Source organism: Prionailurus bengalensis, chromosome A2 (genome assembly GCF_016509475.1).
Source record: "Prionailurus bengalensis isolate Pbe53 chromosome A2, Fcat_Pben_1.1_paternal_pri, whole genome shotgun sequence".
NCBI lineage: Eukaryota > Metazoa > Chordata > Mammalia > Carnivora > Felidae > Prionailurus > Prionailurus bengalensis.
In genome coordinates, this window is record NC_057348.1 from 32,509,784 (window position 1) to 32,528,755 (window position 18,972).

At 42.8% G+C, this 18,972-nt stretch overlaps 1 long non-coding RNA gene across 1 annotated transcript in view; it reads left to right on the forward strand.

Moving 5' to 3' along the window:
• Positions 1 to 11,610: 11,610 nt before the first annotated feature.
• LOC122487402 overlaps positions 11,611 to 18,972 on the forward strand; it is a 65,924-nt gene continuing 58,562 nt past the window's right edge. The window contains exon 1 of the long non-coding RNA XR_006298369.1: positions 11,611 to 12,165. This is a non-coding gene — a long non-coding RNA (uncharacterized LOC122487402). The remainder of the gene's footprint in view (positions 12,166 to 18,972) is intronic.

An 18,972-nucleotide genomic window follows, 5' to 3' on the forward strand; every position in this document is an offset into this window, starting at 1 on the left:
CCAAAGCCAAAAGTTGCCCCAGCGCCCCTGATTCCATTCTCAGCTCTGAGATGGGCTCTACGTAGTGGCACCAAGAGTCAGGAAGAACATGGATGATCACTCACTATCACATCCCTCAAGGGGAGGAAAAAAGCCTAAGAGGAAGAGATGAGCATTTCTCTCCTCTGAAGTTAAGATATAAAATAATCATCAAAATATGCTCATTGGTAATAAAATTAGAGATGAATCAAATCTAATTAGACCTATTAAGGCAAGTGAAATGTTTAATTACTCTTAATTGGCAACCTCTGAATGTAGCTTTGCATCCATTTCCCCCCCAAAATAGAAACGGCATAGCTCAAGTCATAGGCCGTATGATGGGTGTTGGCCTGTGCTGATGAGTAAATGCTAATACAACAGAGATAGTGTCATATGCATTTAAGATAGGGGTTTCAAATTTGAACGCCTTCGGGGAGGAGACTGGGTTTTCAAATGTGTAACTGAGCGGTAGGACAAGATAAAGGAGGGAGGGTAGCTATAATGATTTTTTTTTTTTTTTGGCTTCACTTTTGAATTCAGTATTTTTATATGTTCCTGGCCATTCAGAAAATCCACGTACAAGCCAAATTTGACCAATCCACAGGAGTTTGCCATCCTTGATTTGGATACTTTCTATAAGTGAATTTAAACTTTAAAAAAAAAAAAAACCAGAATACCATGGGGGAGGGGAAGGAAAAAAAAAGGTTAGAGAGGGAGAGAGCCAAAACATAAGAGACTCTTAACAACTGAGAACAAACTGAGGGTTGATGGGGGGTGGGCGGGAGGGGAGGGTGGGTGATGAGTACTGAGGAGGGCACCTGTTGGGATGAGCACTGGGTGTTGTATGGAAACCAATTTGACAACAAATTTCATATTAAAAAAAAATCCCGTACTAGGGTGCTTGGGTGGCTCCGTTGGTTAAGTGTCTGACTCTTGATTTGGGCTCAGGTCATGATCTCACACTTCATGGGATAGTGTCCTGCGTCAGGCTCTGTGCTGACGGCATGGAGCCTGCTTGAAGCCATTTCAGAATTTCATTCAAGACTCTCACCCATGAGACCTTTGTGCTAGCCTTCAAGACCTGTTTGCATCCTATCAGTCTTAACCATGATTGATCTGGTAGTTGGGACATATCCGGTTCTGCTTTGACACTCTTCCATTTAGGTCACCTTTTGGAAGCCTTAGTAGAACGCAGAAAACCTACAGCCTAATGATTTTCATTTTCATCCCCGACAGGAGATAAGTTCATGATAATAGCCTCGGAGCAAGAGATCTTAGATCATGAAATGATACCTTCCACTTCTCCCAAGTACTTTAGAGAAGAAAGATGCCTGGACCATTTCATCCATTTTCACTAATGTTAGATGGAGTGGGTTCAGAACGGGCAGCGGTAGTTTGTTGAGGGGTGAGCTCAGGCAAAGCCGAACCTAAATTCTGCTCAAGGATTTGGTCACATTTGTAAATAAGCTAAATGACAGGCAGGCTCAAATGACCAGGAAGTACAGTACAGTGGGCAAGAGCATACGATGTGAGATAAGCAGACTTAATGTGAATGCTCTGCTACTTACTTGCTGTGAGACCTTTCAGCAAGGTAATGACTTTAAAATTGGCATAATAACACCAGATGTGTGGAGACAGGGTGAATATTAAATAGGATAATGTATGTGGTCCTGCCCCTGGCACAAAGAAAATGTGCATGGCTCTGTAGTGGGAATTGGGTCGTTTGTTATTGTAAGAGGGAACTGCAGAAGGCATAAGGTTTTTATGTGATTTTCTTTTTCCGTAGCCAAGGGGAACTGGGTTAGCAGGAGTCCGGTTAAAAGCTACAGCAAGAAAGGGAGACGTCCTCAACTTGACCTGCTACATTGGTAGCAGACCTTTCAGGGGGTTTTAGAGGATATTCCAGCAGAAGGCCCCACCCCTGTGGGTCCTTCTCAAGGGATGAGCACCCTCAGCCTGGCTCAGCTCTCTCTGCTTATGGTGGCCCTTCCTCCCGTGCCCACTTGAATGGCTTCCCGAGATTCAGAACTCCACTTCCACCCACATTGTCCCAGTACCTGCCAGCCCTGCTCCAGCTAAGGCACTGCCATCATTTACACTTTGTTTGTGTGTGTGTGTGTGACTGTGCCCTTTTAAGATCCGCTGTAGTAACCTCTAGCCGTGACGAGTCACCCACCTCAGCTGGCCCACTTCTTTCCCCATGGACCTGTTGGTTTTGTTAGTCCTTTGGTTGTAAAGTGGGCAGGTTTTGAGTCCTTTGCCCCTAGTCTTCCGTGCTCTACAATCTTGGTTATTTTCAGTACACACTTGTGCTCAACAGATTTTTTTCGGAAGGCATGTATCACATCATGGGGTGACATACCGGGAACAACAGAAGAAGGGAGGTTCTAAAATGAATGCTATTTCTGGGGCGTCGGTTAAGCGTCTGACTTCAGCTCAGGTCATGATCTCACCATTCGTGGGTTCAATTCCCACACAGGGCTCTGTGCTGACAGCTCAGAGCCTGGAGCCTGCTTCAGATTCGGTGTCTCCCTCGCTTTCTGCCCCTACCCAACTCATGCTCGCTCTCTCTTTCTCAAAAAAAAAAAAAAAAAAAAAAAAAAAAAATTAAAAAAATTTTAAATGGATGCTATTTCTATAGAGTTGGACTTAGCTCTTTTCCTGTGGTCTCCAAATGGGGATGACATTTACTGACCAGGCTTTTTCACCCAGGTAAGTAGAATGCTCTTGAGCCTTTCAGGTTATTCCTCAGGCATTAGCAAAATAGTTAGGTACTGTTAACATTGGAAGACTCTGCTTCCATCTAGAGTGGCAATGAGTACCATTTATTCAGGGTCACCTCTTGTGTTTACACTCCTCGCCGTGTAGTATGTATGTTCCCTTTTAGACTTACAACACTCCTAGGTGGTGCATTTTATAACCCCCATTTTGTAGATGAGGAAACTGAGGGGTAACAGCTTCTAGGATTATTCCCTAGCCAGTCAGGGGCTGAGCCAGAAGGCGAACCCTAGCTTCTTCTGACTTCCAAAAGCTGAACTCTGAAATAGCATCAGTAGTATAGATAGCAGGGCATTTGTGCCTGGCCCTGTATTAAACGTCTTGAGAGAAGCTCTGTCCAAAAGAAATATAATGTGAGCCACATATGAGAGCCACAGCTGAATTTTCTTTGAATTGTGGTAAAATACACATACCATAAAATTTACCATTGTAACTATTTTTAAGTGTGTAATTCAGTGGCATTTACCGTGTTGGGCTACCATCACTAACCATTTCCAGAAATTTCTCATCATCCCAAACTCTGTACTCATTAAACTCTAACTCTCCATCCTTCCATCCCCCTCCCCCCAGCCCCTGGCTGCCTATATTCTACTTTCTCTCTCTATGAATTTGTCTATTCTAGGTACCTCATAAAAGTAGAATCATACAATATTTGCCTATTTGTGTCTGACTTATTTTACTTGGCATAATGTTTTCAAGCCTCTTCCATGTAGCATGTATCAGAATTGCATTCCTTTTTAAGACTGAATGGTATTCCATTTTACGTATTTACCACATTTTGTTTATCCATTCATCTGTTGACGGACGTCTGGGTTGTCTCACACATGAATTTTTAAATATTTTAGTAGCCACATTAAAAGAAATCAAGAGGGGGGCGCCTGGGTGGCTCAGTCAGTTAAGCTTCTGACTTCAGCTCAGGTTGTGATCTCACAGGTCGTGAGTTCAAGTCCTGGGTTGGGCTCTGTGCTGACAGCTTGGAGGCTGGAGTCGGCTTCCGATTCTGTGTCTCCCTCTCTCTCTGCCCCTCCCCCATTTGTGCTCTGTCTCTCTCTCTCTCTCTCTAACATAAATAGGCATTAAATTTTTTTTAAAGAAATCAAAAGGAACAGGTGAGATTAATCTTACCATTTTGATTTAACTCAATATGTCCAAATTATCTTTTCAACATACAAACACTGTGAACTTATTAAGAATACATTTCACATCCTTTATTTACTACTATGTCTTTGAAATCCAGGGTGTATTTTATATTGGCAACATATCTAAATCTGGCCTAACCACATTTCAGGTGCTCAATGAACACGTGAGGCTCTGGTTACCACACTGGACAGCTCTACCCCAGAGATTTAGTCGGGGGCTTTCTCTTTAATGATGTTCCATTGAGCCCCAAACCTTAGTGATGTAAATTTCTTAGTTTCTATGACATTTAAAGTTCCCTTATCAACTGTCCATAATTAACGTGTTTCTTTGGAACACTGGGTATTGTGAAAGATAGGGGGGAATATCACATGGTCAAGATTAGGCCCAAGATATAAGGTAAAGAATAATACAAGGTAATACATTAGTCTTGGCCAAGAAAAGAGGTATACATAATGGCAAGTGTATCTGGAGCAAATATTCAGTTCCAAAACTAAAGAATTTTTCTTCTGATTTGTGAATTTTTTTTACATGCAGTTTATGAAAGTTTAAAAAATCATTTTCCTTGAGTGTTTAACACATTATCTTGATGGTAAAGGATATAAAGACATGAAGTCTGAAATCTAATAGGAAACCTGGGATGATAACAGAAGAATGAATTAAGGAGATGTCTTTTATTAAAATTTTTTTTAATGTTTATATATTTATTTTGAGAGAGAGAGCACAGGTGAGGTGAGGGGGCAGAGAGAGGGAATCCCAAGCAGGCTCCAAGCTGTCAGTACAGACCCCGACGTGGGGCTCAAACTCATGAACCTTGAGATCATGACCTGAGCCCAAATCAAGGGTTGGATGCTTAACTGACTGAGCAACCCAGGCACCCCAAGGAGAGGGCTTTTAATATCAGAATCATTAAGGAAGAAAGGATGACATCTATTTATAAAATGACAGCCTCTCATATGCCACGCCCTGTACTCAGTATACACTCACATTGAACTCTATGACATTATCAAGCATTCAACGTTTTTTGATCTACAAAACTGTCAGTTTCATCGGGTTCAGCCTAATACATTAGTTCATCATGCATGTGATGTTAGCAAATTCTTCATGAAAACTTCAAGAGGAGCCTAGAAGACTATGTACAACTTAGAGAGGCTAAAGAATTTTTCTTCTGATTTGTGAATTTTTTATATGTACTTTATGAAAGTTTAAAAAATCATTTTCCTTGAGCGCTTGAGAAAAAGGCATGGCTCTTCCTGGAGGATGGCAGAAGGTAGAAGGAAGGGAGTTAATGTTATAATAACAGCAGTGATGATGGTGATAATCACTGTGTCTCCAGTGCTTACAATGTGACAGACACTGTCCTAGGCCTTTAATATACAGAATCACAGTTAACCCTTAGTCCAACCTTGTGAGAAGGGCATTTTTATTCCCATTTGGAGACTAAGATGCTGAGACTCGGGGAGACAGACTGGGCCCAGATCACCCTGTGGTTTCTGACTCCAGAGCACCCATCAACCATCCAGGTTTACCGGGGACTGAGGGGTTCCACGAACGGGGAGCTTTTCATTAAAAAACTGGGATGGTCCTGGGCAAACCAGGACAAGTTGGTCACCCTCCTGTCAGAGGTCTTCTTACTCTATAATGGCAACCTCGAATGCTTTGCTCACCAGCCTAGAGAGGCCATTCCATTAAGCACAAGGCACTGATATTTTTTTTTCCAATTTTTCAAGCTTTCTCACTGTGGGCCCTGGTCAATGGGAACACTTTCTTAGTGGAGTAGTAGTTTAAACACATGTCAGCAACCACAGACATCTCATGGTGAAGTCGGGTGTAGTGTTTAGTGGGGAGGCTGCACGGCCTGGTCAGTGTCCTTGCCCAAAGTGCTCATCCTGGTCTAGAAGCTGCACCCTGCATAAGATGATACCGTTATTTTTTATTAACATCTAACTGAAATTTAGCATTTTCTTTGATTACAAATATAGGTAACACACCACAGTACTGTACATAAATTGTAGATGTTTTCACTTCACAGTACAGAGGTTGCAATACTTCAAACTATCACTTAAACTTGTCACCGCTTTAGGGATGTCTGGGGGGCGGGGCTAGTCGGTTAAGCATCCGACTTCAGCCCAGGTCATGATCTCGTGGTTCATGAGTTTGATTCCCAAGTCGGGCTCTGTGCAGACAGCACAGAGCCTGCTTTGGATCCTCTGTCCCCTTTGGACTCTCTGCCTCTCCCACACTTGCACACGCTCTCTCTCTCTCTCTCTCTCTGTCTCTCTCTCTCAAAAATAAACATTAAGAAAAACACCCAAAAACCTGATCACCGCTTTACAATGACATACATTTTCAGACCTACTGCTAGCCCTTGATATTTAATGAATTCACAAACATCTATACTCCTGATCTGTCTTGGGGAAAAATGGATAAATGGAATTCAATATAATTACTTTGCTTTGAAATTGTATGCTCTTTCTTTTACACATTTAAAAACATTATTCTGAGAGGAAGTCCATGGCCTACAAGAGGTTAAGAGGGGTGACAAATGAACCTTCTTAGATCAACATCAATAGATTTCACTTCACCCCAACACCACTTCACCAATCTGTTGCTTCTTTAGAGAAACTACCCGGCTCTCAAGATCGAATCCAAGGCTCTCTCTAAGGCTCTAAACTAATCCAGTTCGGTGGAAATAAACATAGCACCCTCTAAGCAGTGAGGGACAGGGTTTTAAACTCTGGAAGGAAGAAGGCTCTCCTCACTCCGTCCAGCCCGCCCATTCCTTCACAGGCAATTCCCCCCCCCCCCCCCCCCCACCCCCCCCCCCCACCCCCCCCCCCCACCCCCCCCCCCCCCCCCCCCCCCCCCCCCCCCCCCCCCCCCCCCCCCCCCCCCCCCCCCCCCCCCCCCCCCCCCCCCCCCCCCCCCGACCAATTGTGAGAGTCCCTTTGTGAATTACATGTCTGGATTAGTTTGCTGAACAATTGCCTCTTCTTAGTTAGCCTCTGATTGTCCTTGCTTTTGTGACTCAAAAATCCTTAATCTTATTTGAATGCAATTTAATTCCCTAGAGAGCTGAGTCTTTAGTCTCTTAGTTTTATAAAGTGAGTGCTTAGGGAAAATGCATGAGAGCTGACACGGTACTCCTTCAAAGCTAGGTCAATCTACCAAGGAAATAATTAGATAAATGTGCACGCCAATTGGGGAGAGGAGGAGGAAAAGAATTTCTCTACAAATTACTTTTAGGACATTTAAGTGGAATTGAATTAGAATGTCAAGGGCCAGACAGCTCTCAGGAGGTCATTTGATCTAGTCCCCTGTTGCTGGGCAAGAGCACAGATGTGAAAATCTAGCCCATACTTAAAAAGCTTTAGAAAGGAGAGAAAACATTTTACCTAAGCAGGTCCTGCAAGGTAGGTAGAAGAAGGTTGTGGATTTACAGGAATATTCGTAGTAAACCAAATAATATCATGTAGCTCATCAATTAACTAGTCAATTAATTAAACACATATTTATTGAGCCCCTGCCATGTGTCAGAGACTGTCCTGGGCACTTGAGAAATATCACTGAGCTTACATTCCAGTGGGGGAAAGACACAAAAACAATAAACCTAGTAAGAAAATTATAAGGAATGTTGGAAAGAGATAAGGGCATTGAAAAATGGTGGGGGGCAGGCAGGGAAGAGTATCTTAATAAAGTTGTAAGCATAAATGGGTTATTACATGTTAATAGGAGTAGAATAGAGCCAAGGGTGGTAAATTCTCAATAAATAAGATAAATATTATATACTTAGTAATATGTATCACATATATGTGTATAGATGTGACATTTTGTTTAGTATCTTATACTAGATGGGCTTGCTTAGGTGCAAGAGCCAGAAATAGGCTTTGCCTAATATAAGCAAAATAGGAATTTTATTAGAAGGGTGGGGGGGGGCAGCTCTGAAGAACCAAAACTCGTCAGGAACCCAATTCCTGTAGACAACCCTTCACGGCCTTGCAGGGTGAGAAAAGCAAGTGAGCTCATCTCTGAGGGGCATCTGTGTGGCTCAGTCAGTTAAGCAGGGGACTCTAGGTTTCAGCTCAGGTCATGTTCTTGTGGTTCGTGAGTTCGAGCCCTGTGTCGGGCTCTGTGCTGACAGTGTTTGGGATTCTCTCTTTCTGTCCCTCCCCCACTCATGCTTGCTCTCTCTCTCTCTCTCTCTCTCGCTGTCTCAAAATAAATAAAAAAAACTTAAAAATAATCTCTGAAAGGACATTGGTGGAAAAATGGTGCAGTGAGACAAAGATAATCTCATCCTAATTAATAATCTGACCTAGGTGTATAAAATGGATTGGGTTTACAAAAAAAGTTACTGGAGGAGGATATTACACACCTTAAATACTAGCTATAACCCAATATGATGCCAAATTTATTGAATGAGTTTTAATTTAGTAACATATAATACTCATTATAATCTTCCTATCTAAAAAACGTTATCAAATCTTAGTAGGAATGGGTAGAGTATAATCACAGCCATGGTAAATTCACTCTCGAAAACCTACAAATGGATTCTGGAGAATTCGATCATCTCTGATGAGGGAATTACTGTTCCTTCCAAGTAACAGATGAAGTGAACAGATGAAGGGTAACAGATGAAGTGAAAGCAAACCAAACCATACATGTTCTCTTGACTTTGGATGATCTCTTTTCAAACCAAACAAAACCAACGTTGGGTTCAACAATTTCCCCTGCCCTTGGCTTCACTCGGTACCAACCCTTGTTGCCGCCCTTGTTTAGGTCTGTCCACATGTGTATAGCTTGACACAAGAACTTGTCTATTACCCAACATGAAACGTGACCACATTCAAGCAGAAAGGTACAGGGGCTCTGTGGGCTATTAAAACGTGCTGTAGTGTATCTAAGAGCGTAATCACCAGTTCATTGTGATTTACAAAAACTTTCTCATCGGAGACATAATAACTAAACACAAAGTAATTCTACTTGAGTAGTTCAAGCGCTTGATTTGTCCCTTTGAATTTCTGCCAATACATATGAAGCTACAATCTATTTGCCACACTACCACCATCTGTATATTTTATTTCCTATCTCTGGGCACATAGACCCCCTTATCCTCATGCAGCTTCTTTTTGGACAGAAATCTCACACTTTTCAATGAATCATGCTTACTTCGCATGTCAACATGATGCAGGTGTGTGAAGATTTAGAGGAAGGATTTGAGTCTGAAATACAAACAATTTGGGTTTCAGATATGGTAGGCCGGAGAGACTTATTTTTTATGACCGAATGGAATAGTAATATATTTGGACATATGGAATTCACGTTATGTCTCATTTTCTTCAATGTTGCTGGCAGGAAAGCTGTAGCTAGAGAAATGGTTTTCTTTTCCCCTGTGGTTTTGCTTAGGCAGTAGAGACTCACCAATCAACATTTGGTTCTCACATCGATCCTCTGCTCCGGCTAAAGAGTCATAGGCGGCCAATTAATAATAGGATCTTCTACTGTCAAGTTTTGGGGGGAGTCAAAGCTATTCACATACAGACTCATTATCCGTTCTCGACCTTGCCACATGCAGGGAGTACCTAGAGAGAGGTGGTAGGGAAATAGTTGTAGAGGGGAAAAATCTGAGCCACCGATATTAAGCGTCTACTTCAAGAATAGAGTATTAGGAGCCGGATCTCCTTCTCAACTCCTTAAAGGCATCAGAGCCAAAAAGGGACATAGAGATGATCCTAGACAGTGCTTGTTGAAGTGTGATGTATTCGCACACGTTGGTAGGCACAGCTCACTGATGAGATGCTGGTAGGGCAGGCATTGTTCTAAGCGCTGTACATGTAATAACTCACAGTAACACGCTGAAATGGATTCACATTATCTTGATTTTACGGGTGAGGAAACTGAGGCACAGGTACGTTAAATGGCTTGCCCATCAACACAAAGCTAGCAAGTGGCAGAGCTGGGATTTGAACCCGGGCTATCTGGCTCCAGGGTCTGCTCTCAGCTGCTACACTGTACCTACGCCTTTCACATGTGTCTATATTAATGTATATTCGAAACAAAAAGATAACTATTATAGCTCTGGACAAGTCCAAGGCATGCAAGGTATTGGTAATCCTTTTGGCATAGCTATGGCGTCCAGACATATCTGTCAATGGGTTGAACCTCAAGTGACAGGATCTTCACAATGACACGCTGGAATAACACATCTACATTAAATGACAGATTTATTTTAAATTTGTAGATTTACACAGATATACTGAATATCTGCACATTTGGCTTTATTCTTTCCAGGGCTGTACTGCAGGGATATTTTCCCCCCTTAAATAGCAAAAATTTTGAGGGCTGTGTAAGAATGATTAACTGGGAGAAACATTGATTCTAGTCCAAATCTCCTAATTTGGAAGTAAGGAATTGAAAGCCTGGGCGGTAAAGCACCTGCTAAAAGTAACACAGTTAATTGGTGTTGACAATAATGATTTTTTTTCTGAACTCTTACTATGTAGCAGGTACCATTTTAAGTGTTGTTATGAGGCTTATGATATTTAAATCTAATTACAACTTTTATGGTAAACACTACTGTGTTACCTCCATTTTACAGGCAGGTAAACTGAGGCTGACATAAAGTATAATCTGCCATGCGGTCACACAGCGGTAAGGGATGGAGCTGGACTTGAACCTTAGCTTGTCTAATTCCAGAACCTACGACGTCACCTCTGCCACTACACTTCCACCCGTGTGAAGTGTTAGCAGTTCATCACAAAGCAAGTCCCTATCTAGATTTCTTTCAACGTCACATGGCCTGCCACTGCCTCTGCGTACTGAGATGAACTGCTGCAAAACAAACTTCAGAAGGAAGAGATGGGATGTATGATTCTGAAGGGTACCCTCCCCTCTCAAAATAACCATTTGAAAAGTTTCAAAATAAATGCAGTTCCAAGCAGAACGCTATTAAAACGCTATTAACTCACCTGCCATAATAGCAAACATTCTTTGTTTGAATGCAATGAAACAATGCCATTAGAACACCAAAAGAAAAATGTTTAATGGTACATCCGTAAACGTTTTGTAATACCATGATCATGTTTTCCTAACAATAGGATGTAACTTGTTACAGGTGAGCCAAATATAAGTTCACTTCCCTAAGAATTCTCCCTCTCAAGCTTCTCCTGCTCCAGCCCTCATCTTGTTCTCTATTTCTGACTTTTACAAGGCACTGATACGATTTCAATAACAAACAGTGGCCTGTAGGTAAGGCTTTCATCAGAAAGAGGATCTCAAGGTTTTCTTTATAAGCAGCACCTTGATTCACTGCCACTCTTTGGTGATGATAAAATGAAGCCAAGTTAATAATTTTCTGTTCTCATTTCCAGTTGAAGACAATGGCCACAGAGGAAATATGAATGCTTGGTTTGCAGGCTTTAAAGCCTGAGAGTCTGCTAAAAAAGTAGAATCCAGAGAAGTAAAGCTGCCGTGTAAACGTGAGAAAATCTACAGAGAGTAGGAGAGTTTCCTGAGGTTTCTGTCATCACAGCCATATGAGGCAAGCGTTAGCTCCATTTGACAGACTCGGGGAACTGAGGCCATACAACCAGCAGGGAGCGGTTGGTTGAGGTGGGCACCCATGCGCACCTGCTTGTAAACGTGCACTCTTGCCGTGGTTCCGGGCTGAGGCAGGAGGGGAATGAAACATACACATCCCTGCTGATGACCCTCTCCTCCTCACTTCAGTTTCCCAAACATTTCCTGTGATTAAGGAAGGGAATTAATTATTGATGAGGCAGCAGGCCAGCACAGATAGAAATCCCACTCGGACTGGAAACGTTGCCCCTGTGGAGAGCTGGGATTACCGTGGAGGAGAATCGTTTTGCTCTTCCTTCAAGAAAAGGCCTGAACAATTGGTCAGCGCCCAGCAGCCTGGTCTTTGGGCCCAAATGGGCATGGCTCTAATTAAAGGTTGCTACTCAGGCCACCTCGTCTGTTCTCTCCCCGTGAAGTGCATTGCGCCAAAAGGTATATCACGTCAAGGTAGAAAGTGGAAATCTAACAAAACGTTTCATCGCTGAATATTGGGATGTGCCACAGTGCAAAGAAAGATCACTCATTCCAGCCAGTGGAACGCATTTAATATTGTCCAATCCTAAGAAGATCCAAGCTGAACGGTATCCAGACATCTTAGCATGGCCCACAAGGTCTTCCATGATGTGCCTTCGCTGATCTCGGCTTCCCCACAAGGTCATGATCATCCCGCCCCAAGGCCTGTGCCGTTCCCTGGGCTGGACTACCTTCTCCACCGATCTCAGGGATGGCTCCCATTGGTTCCAGTTTCAGCTGAAATGTCACCTTCTCAGAGACCTCTTCCTCTGTCCCAGGGCACAGCCTTTCACACGACCCTGTCATTTCTCGTCTTCGCAGCATCAAGGCTGTGGGAATACCTCTGCTTTGATTTCCTGCTGCCGTCTGTCTCCATCACTAAAATGAAACTCCCTGAAAGTAGGAATGGTCTGTGGTCTGCAGGTGGTACCTTAGCATCTAGAATAGTGCCAGGCATGAAGCAGATGCTCAGTAATACTTGTGATGTTTTAATTAATGACGCCAAGGGCATAAATAGAGACTATATAATGGTCTTTGTATTTGTTTGCAATAGAAGAAACTTCAATGAAAAGGGAAGGGGCATATGTAATGGCAAAGGCTATCAGTGAATTTATGATTGCCTGGATCTTTATGAGTCTTAATTGAAATCTCACCAAACTAACACCTATTCATCTTTCAGCTCGGAAGCAGAGCTCACTCCCTTCTGGAAGCTTCCCCAACCAACATATTTTCTTCAGTCTTGCTTCGTCACTTATACGTCTTCCATGATCACACTAATCACGCTATACTATAACTTCCAGCTTCCTAGTTTGCCTTCACCACCGGATTGTTTTTGTCTTGCATACTGCATTGTACTTTGCTGTTACCCAGTAATTAAAAATAAATAAGATAGGGGCACCTGGCTGGCCTAGTCAGAGGAGAATGCGACTCTTGAACTCAGGGTTGTGGGTTCGAGCCCCACGTTGGGTGTAGAGATTACTTCAAAATAAAATCTCTAACAAAATAAATAAAACCAACCAAACTGAACCCAGCCAAACAAAATAAGATAAAATAAGATGAAATAAGATAAAAGAAAAGGAAAGAAAATGAGATAAAATAAAATAAAATAAAATAAAATAAAGGGATGCTTATGACATGGTTTTAAAGGAAAGCTCTAAGTTGCCACTGGAGGACTTTTCACCGACTGTTAAAGTGTCTAATAAACCCCCTGTGCCCAGAAATCACTCGGGCTCTCTCCCCTCTTTGAGTGATTACCAAGAGGCATTATAACCCTCTGGGGAGTCTTAGCTCCCAGACTCTGCCATTTAGAGTGTAATGTAAGAAGTCCGTTTCTGGAAGCAACACCGTGCATGGTGGTACCTTCCAGCATAGTGAAAACTCGAAAAATAGGGTGGTCTCAGCCAGGGGTCAAATTGCAGATACAATGCTTTATGTATCTGGCAGTGCTCTAGAGACAAATACATAATCACCGAGGTATGCGATCTGGTCGGAAAATTCAGGCCAGATAGAATGACACGGGTAGAAACGCACACGCACACAAACACACGTAACAATGAGCACTCTTATTTGTAAAAACCACATGAAGGGATGGCAGTTCCCTACCTCTGAAGTGATTTATAAATTAAAATAATTGCCTCTTTGAACTGTTCAGATATTAATTGACCTATCACTAATGTATGCACGGTCCCCAAACCATCCAAACATTACCTAAACATTTTTATTCCCTTTATTCTGGATATCCAAAAAGACCACAAAAATAGGCTCTTTGTTCTGATGCCAAGGGCCATAAAGGAAAAGCCATCATCTTTGATGACTTTGCTGTTCTTATTCTATTTCTTCCTCAAATTAATTCTAAGCAAAATAGTGAGTACTCTGAGCTTGAATAAGCCTTCCCACTCCCCTCCCCTTCTAACAATCTCATCCCAGCGCACATGGATCCAGTTCTGGCTCAGATTTCTGGTAATGAGAGCAGGGCAATTCATTATTTTTTTTATTAATTTTAGCTTTGGGTACACATCCCAAACCACCCCAGATTGCGGGTGGCAGGCATTTCCTTCCTAGGCAGAATGAGGGAGAAACTACACATTGGCCAAGGCCCAGATGTGCATAGACTGGAACAAGTTTCCTGGGGGCCCATTCTGCAAAGGGTGATCTTGACCTAAATTGAAAGGCAGGCAGAAAAGCATAGCGCTTAAGACAGGAGCTTTAGAGCAGTAGTTGCAAACCAGAGGCGATTTTGCATCCCACCCCCAGGGCGAATATGGCAAATCCAGACACATTGTTGGTTGTTACAACTGCTTGGCACAACCTGGCAGTTGGCAGGGGTGGGAGGGTGGGGTGTGGAGGGGAGTGCCAGTGGCACCTAATAAGCAACTAAGGATAGTGCTCAATCCTACGATGCCCAAGACAGCCCCCACAACAAAGGACTGTCCAGTCCAAAATGTCAAAAGTGCTGAGGTTGAGAACTCTACCCTAGAGTCCAAAACATTTGAATTCACATTCCCACTCTGCTCTTTTATGGCTGGGACCGTGGGCCATGTTTCCCGATCTCTCCGAGCCTCAGATTTCTCTTCTGCCAATGGAGATGATGATAAAATACCCACTCTGCTGGCCTTCTGTCAAGGCTGGCACTGGTGAGGGTTTGAAAGTACAATTTATTTTCATTTCTCTATTAACGTATTTGTTTTAAGTTTGTTTTTGAGATGGAGACAGTGCAAGAGGGGGAGGGGCAGAGAGAAAGGGAGGCAGAATCCCAAGCAGGCTCCATGCTGTCAGCACAGAGCTGGACATGGGGCTCGGACTCACAAAACCTTGAGAACATGACCTGAGCCAAAACCAAGAGTCAGACGCTCAGTGGACTGAGCCACCCGGTCTCCCCTGATGTATTTTATTTTTTTAATGTATTTTCATTTACTACATAATTATTGTAAGAATCAAGTACTTTTTAAAATTTTATTTTTTGTTTTATCCCATTTTGTTTATGAAAAAATGTTTTTATGTTTATTTTTATTTTTGAGAGAGAGAGAGAGAGAGACAGAGCACCAGCAGGGGAGGGGCAGAGAGAGAGGGACACACAGAATCTGAAGCAGGCTCCAGGCTCTGAGCTGTCAGCACAGAGCCCGACACAGGCCTTGAACCCATGAATCCTGAGATCATGACCTGAGCTGAAGTTGGACGCTTAACCAACTAAACCACCCAGGCGCCCCTGTTCTAATTTGATTTAGAAAAAGAGTATGTGCAAGTCAGGGAGAAAGGCAGAGGAAGAGAGAGTGAGAGAGAGAGAGAAAGAGAGAGAGAGAGAGAGAGAGAGAGAGAGAGAGAGAATCTTAAGCAGGTTCCACACTCAGCACAGAGCCCAACATGGGGCTCAATCCCATGACCCAGGGATCATGACCTAGGCCTAAATCAAGAGTCAGACGCTCAACCAACTGAGCCACCCAGGTGCCCCAAGTACTTTTTTTTTTTAAGTAAGTTCTACACCCAGTGTGGGGCTTGAACTCACAACCCAGAGATCAAGAGTCACATGTTCTAGCGACTGAGCCAGCCAAGCATCCCTCTATTAATGAATTTTAAATGAAAACACAAATTGCCACAACTTGAGGGGAACTGTCAACTTTTAAATTTCAGTTCCAAACCCAAGTTTTACTTTGTCTTTATATTAATGCAAAATGCATGATTCAATGGAAGGATACAGAAATGCATAATTCAATCTATAAAATAGAAAGATCTGGCAATAATTGACTCTTCATTTGGTGTGGCTAATTAACACTAATTTCAAAATGTCAAAACCAGGGGCGCCTGGGTGGCTCAGTCGGTTGAGCGTCCGACTTCAGCTCAGGTCACCATCTCGCGGTCCGTGGGTTCGAGCCCCGTGTTGGGCTCTGGGCTGATGGCTCAGAGCCTGGAGCCTGCTTCCGATTCTGTGTCTCCCTCTCTCTCTGCCCCTCCCCCGTTCATGCTGTGTCTCTCTCTGTCTCAAAAATAAATAAAGGTTAAAAAAAAAAATTTACAAAATGTCAAAACCCATTCTGTTTTGAGTCAATAATAGGAAAAAACAATTATGAATAGATATGTTTTCCAGCCTCTACCCAGATCCATGGTTGCAAAGTCAGAAATACAGGACTACTTGCTTGAGTTTAAAAAGTTAAAAAAGTCCCAAGTTTCTAGTGGGCAAAGACACAGCGTTTTCAAAATGCTTAATAGAGTAGAAGAAAATGGACATCTAAGTCACATTCTGGTATGCTTCCATGTGATGTTAATGTGTAATATCAGTTTAAGCAAATATGACTGCTATACAAAGTTTAATATTTATTTGAATATGAAATCAATGTGGTCTTATAACACATTTACACGAAAATTGTCCTGAAACTGTTATTTAAAATCCGAAATCTTTTGGTACTACATAGAAATAGTGTGCTAGTGCTTTATATCAACTGAAAATACTGTTCCCAGATAATCTGATGTGTGAAAATCACGGCCTCCCGATACTTCTGAAAGTCACAACTCACCCTTCCTTGTACTGGTTCTTACTTCACAGACCAACGAGGATAGTCCTGGGGTGCCTGGATTAATACAGTTAGTCCTGGATTCTCTCTCTCTCTCTCTCCTTCTGCCCCCTCCCCCTGCCCTCTCTCACGTACATGTGCTCACTCCCTCTCAAAATAAAAAATAAAAATTAAGGGGCGCCTGGGTGGTGCAGTCGGTTAGGCGTCCGACTTCAGCCAGGTCACGATCTCACGGTCCGTGAGTTCGAGCCCCGCGTCAGGCTCTGGGCTGATGGCTCAGAGCCTGGAGCCTGTTTCCGATTCTGTGTCTCCCTCTCTCTCTGCCCCTCCCCCGTTCATGCTCTGTCTCTCTCTGTCCCAAAAATAAATAAACGTTGAAAAAAAAATTAAATAACAATTTTTAAAAAAGAGGACAGTCTTTCTGGTCATTCTACAGATATTTCCTGAGTGCTAACTATGCGCGCCCACTATGACAGGTGCTGGGGATAGGTCACGTTTTGCAACATTCAAACGGTCAGGAGATAGCATAGCTTGGCGAGTGAGTTCTCAGATTCGGGAGTCAAAGAAAGGTGGCTTGATTTCTGGTTAAGCCATGTGTTAGCTGGTGACCCTCTAGCCACCTATCAAACTTGCCAGAGGCTCAGTTTCCTCAGCTGAAAAATAGGCTGAGAGAGTTTTTCTCCCCTTTTGTTAAAAAAAAAAAATGCCAGTACAAAGCACTGTACAAAGCACAGTACAAAGCATTAAGGAAAGCGCTCAAAAACCAGTTATGTTATTATAAGGGCCACTATGCTATTTTTACAGCCCAGAAATGGCCCAGTTTTGGAAAACGGAGGCCTTGTTTCTACATCAATGGGAGAATTTAAAAAGCATGACAAACGGGAGGCTGAATAAGCCATATTTCTTACGGTAACGTGTATACGCTTACCAAATGGAGCCAGCTGTCACAAAAACAATCCAAGTTTGTTGTTGCTGCTTTTTGTTTTAATTCTTAAACTTCTGCTGGCCAACTGGATGCTTAATCCAGTAGCTGGCCGAGCTTCTCCACATTGCATTGTTTACATATTGTCTTCAGACATGGGTAGTATTATGAAACAAACCCTTCAGTTTGCACACATTCAGAGCTGCTCTCTAACTTCACTTCTGACAAATGTATTTTTTAAAAATTTTTTTTCAACGTTTTTATTTATTTTTGGGACAGAGAGAGACAGAGCATGAACGGGGGAGGGGCAGAGAGAGAGGGAGACACAGAATCGGAAACAGGCTCCAGGCTCTGAGCCATCAGCCCAGAGCCCGACGCGGGGCTCGAACTCCCGGACCGCGAGATCGTGACCTGGCTGAAGTCAGACGCTTAACCGACTGCGCCACCCAGGCGCCCCAACAAATGTATTTTTTTAACGTTTATTATTTTTGAGAGAGAGAGAGAGAGAAACAGAGCATGAGTGGGGGAGGGGCAGAGAGAGAGGGAGACACAGAATCAGAAGCAGGCTCCAGACTCTGAGCTGTCAGCACAGAGCCCGACGCGAGGCTCGAACTCATGAGCTGTGAGATCATGACCTGAGCCAAAGTTGGATGCTTAACCAACTGAGACACCCGGGTGCCCCCTGATAAATGTATTTTTTATAGACAGCCAACTCATGACAAAATTCTCCGTGGTCGTGAAGAAGAAACACAAATGGTCAATAGCACTTACTGTTTTCCTTATTAAAAAAAAAAAGCAATACGTGGTTTCTTGTGAAAAATACAAAAAACACAAAAGGAAGAATATAAGATATTCACCTCTAATCTCAAGGACCAGAGAGAGTTTTTCTTTTCCGTGCGTGTGTGTGCATGTGCGTGTATGTGTTTGTAGGCATACACATTGAATGCTACTCTCCCTCAACAAACTTTTCCTATTTCATTTCATCCTTGATTGGGATCACCAGATGTTACCATACTAAAAACAGAGGTCAGCAAACTCTTTCTGTGAAGGGCCACACAGTAAATATGTCAGACTTTGTGGGCCATGTCATCTCTGTCACAACTATTTGATTCTGCCATGGTAGCATGAGAGCCACCATAAACAATCTGCAAATGAACGTGGCTGCATTTTGCTCACTGCAGGCTAGATTTCTCCCCAGCCCGTATTTTGCCGACTCTTGTACGGGAGCCTCATGGATAGTTATGATAGATTATGAAGCGTAATTATACTCTAGTGTTATCACTAAGTATATTTTGTTGTAACGCTTCCAAGGAAAAACGATGGCTCTCTAATCTCGTAGAGCGCTTTTTAAAATTTATTTTCTATTTGATTATTTTTAAGTAATCTCCACAACTACTGTGGGGTTCGAACTCACACCCGGAGATCAAGAGTCACACGCCCCACCAACTGAGCCAGCTGGGCACCCAATGCCTTAGACGATTTCTTAAAGGGTTATCACGTGAGCGCGTACTTTGAGAAATT